The 3,482-nt window shown below is 41.9% G+C and overlaps 1 pseudogene; it reads right to left on the reverse strand.

Annotated features, from left to right (window-relative positions):
- The window catches only part of LOC115870980, a 23,438-nt pseudogene that overhangs the window by 18,584 nt on the left and 1,372 nt on the right, over positions 1-3,482 (reverse strand).

Consider the following 3,482-nt stretch of genomic DNA (forward strand, 5'->3'; position numbering starts at 1 on the left):
CCATTTGTCTTCAGTGATCATATTAGGGAGGTGAGCAGACAATGACATGATTTTTTTGTTCTTTGATGCCTGATAACTGATCCCTTTGGCACCACGTGATCACGCAGGCTGGTGTGCTTCTTCCATGTGGGCTTTGTTGCTTCTGACCTAGATTGCCACTTGTTTACCTTCAAGGCTTTAAGACCCCAGACACTATATCTTTTGATAGCCGGGCCCCATCAGGAATTTGCCTTTTTAAAGTAGTTACCTGCTCTCTTTATTTTAATCTAAAGCACTAATCAGAAATCGTACTTCAGAGATCTTTTAAACCCAATTACAACTTTCCTTTAAATCTTGTTTGCTGCTGGGTGAAAATGAAGATTTATTTATTTATCTATAGTTATTACTATTTTTATAGTCTTTTCCTGCTTGGTGTAGTTCTTCTGGAAAAAACTTTTTTTCTCAGAGGTCTCTCTGATATTTACTGCTGTATGCCAAGTCATTTTTTTTTTTAAAACAAGATATTTATTCAGCACCATGATCAGACTATTACATTTAGCGATCAAGATTGTGGATACAAAAAAAGAAAAGAAAACTTATATTAAAACCCTTTGTTGGAATGCATGACACATTCCACAGAACACAAACTAAAATAATCTGTAATACAGTCCTCGGGTTCTTTTGGCCACACACATGAGCATTGTCTAAAACATATCTTCCTTGTAGCAGTTAAGCTTTGCCACTACTGTGCTTGGCTGAGTTGACAAATCTGTTGTAACCTATAGCCAGGTTGTAACCTGACTCTCCTCTCCTGCTAAGCTTTGTTTCCTGGTTCTTGTTGTTCAGTGACATCTAGTCAGCTCTGACCCACAGCAACCCTATGCACAGCAGAAGCAAATGCTGCACGGTCCTGTGCTGTGCTCACAATTGTTCCTTTGCCTGAGCCCATTGATGCAGCCACTGTGTCAATCCATCTCATTAAAGCCTTTCCTCTTTTTTGCCACCCCTCCACTTTAGCAAACATGACGTCCTTCTCCAGGTCTATCAGGTCTCTCCTGATAATATGTCCAAAGATTTGCAAGATGAAGTTTTGCTATCCTTGCCTCTAAGGAGCATTCTGCCCTTACTTCTTCCAATACAGATTGGTTTGTCCTTTTAGCAGTCCATGGTACTTTCAATATTCTTCTCCAGCACCACAATTCAAATGCATATATTCTTCTTGGGCAGTGGTTCTTAACCTGTGGATTGTGACCCCATTGGGGGTCAAACGACCCTTTCACAGTGGTCGCCTGATTCATAACAGTAGCAAAATTACAGTTATGAAGTAGCAACAAAAATAATTTTATGGTTGGGGGTCACCACAACATGTGGAACTGTTTTAAAGGGTCGCGGCATTCAGAAGGTTGAGAAGCACTATTCTAGTGTCTTCCTTATTCAATGTCCAACTTTCACATGCATATGCTGCAACAGAGAATATAATGGCTTGGATCAGGCACACCTTAGTCCTCAAAGTAACATCCTTGCTCTTTAATACTCTAAAGAGATCTTGTGCAGCAGATTTACCTAACTTAATGTGTCTTTTGATCTCTTGACTCAATGTTTCTATGAACATTGATTGTGGATGCAAGTAAGACAAAAATCCTTGACAGCTTCAACCTTTTCTCTATTTTTCATGATGTTACCTATTGGTCCAGTTGTGAAGATTTTGGTCTTCCTAACATTTAGCTGTAATCCAGGCTGAAGGCTACAATCCTTGATCTTCATCAGTGTGTTAGTCTGGGTACTTTAGAGAAACAAATCCAACTCATGTATAAGAGAGAGTTTTATGTAAAGGTTAAGTGCGCATCAAGAAAACATCCCAACCCAGTGCTGCCCAAGCCCACAAGTCCATCATTAATTCATATGTCCAACACCAGTCCACAAAGTCCTCCTCCATCTCATAAAACAGACACAATGATGCCGACTGCAGGAGGAAAGTCGAATCAGTGAATGTGGAAACATCTCAGTGTTGGTTGCTCCAACACCAAGGGCTGCATCGGGTATGTCCATGTGGCTTCTCCTTGGGGATGTCTTGCAGGAAGTCAGCCTTGCAAGCTGAAGCAAGGAACTGCTAAGGTAGCTGCACCCTGGTCCGACCATCACAAAGCAAGAGACCTGAGAACTAGAAAAGTGAGGCTCACTGAGTCATTTCTCCCCCCTGCCCTTTAATTAATCCCACATGTGTTTATCGGCCAGGTTGGCACAATAAACTAACTCAGTCAGCAAGTGCTTCAACTCCTTCTAACCTTCAGCAATCAAGTTGTATCATCTGCGCACCACAGGTTGTTAATAAGCCATCCTCTCATCCTGATGCTCCATTCTTCTTTATACAGTCCAGATTCTCTGATGAATTTCTCAGGATACAGATTGAACAAGTATGGTGAGAAGATACAACCCTGACACACACTTTTCCTGATTTCCAACTATAGAGTATTCACTTGCTGTGTTCGCACAAATGCCTCCTGACTCATGTACAACCTCCGAATGAGCACGATGAGGTGTTCTGGGATTCTTTGCAAGGTTATCCAAAATTTATTATGGTCCAAGCAGTCGAATGCCTTTGCATAGTCAATGAAACACAAGTAAACATCTTTCTGGTGTTCTCTGCTTTGAGCCAAGATCCATCTGGCATCACCAATGATAGCCCTTGTTCCACGTCCTCTTCTGAATCCAACCTGATTGTCTGTCAGTGAGTTGCCGCATTGTTTCCTGGTAGCCATTAAGACTTCTACCAGTGCCATAGTTACTGCTGCTGCGTGAAGCACCGTAGCCACCTTGTTTTCACAAAGTATTGCCTTTCACCACCATAAGGGTGTGGAGCTTCTGTCTCCCAAGTTTTCTCCCTTCACCTGTCCAAATTTGAGAATTATTGTAATTGCCAATAACGTTGTAGCTTCCACCACCCCCAAAATTACTCCCATCATTACCAAATCTATCATAACCATCCCCACTGCCTTCATATCCACCGCTGCCACCAAAGTCACCATGGCCCACTGAAGTTTCCACCACAATCAAAGTTCTCATTCCCACCAAAACCATCTTTGCAGCCATTACCAAAGTTTCCAGAACTGCTTCCACCTCTTTGACTGGAAGAAGCACTGCGATCTCTGGCATCAGCAGGGCTTTCCTTACTTCACAGTGTGGCCCATCGCGGTCCTCTGCTTCTGAAGGACAGTTATCTACTGAGTCGGGACATCAAAAGTTGCAAAAGCGAGGTTGCTCTTCCTGCCACTGCCACTATCAGTCCTGATTTCAGTTCTTTCTGTTTTCCTATATTGCTCAAAATAACCTCCTGGTGGTGCTTTTCAATGTCTTCTTTGATGTCACCAACAGAGACCTTTTTCTTTTCTTTTTTTTAAATCATTTTATTAGGGGGCCATACAACTCTTTTCTCAATCCATACACACATTAATTGTGTAAAGCGTATTTGTACATTCATTGCGCTCATCATTCTCAAAACATTT

The sequence above is a fragment of the Echinops telfairi genome, unplaced genomic scaffold (assembly GCF_000313985.2).
Source record: "Echinops telfairi isolate 266 unplaced genomic scaffold, ASM31398v2 ScPeMD7_3533;HRSCAF=4204_0, whole genome shotgun sequence".
NCBI lineage: Eukaryota > Metazoa > Chordata > Mammalia > Afrosoricida > Tenrecidae > Echinops > Echinops telfairi.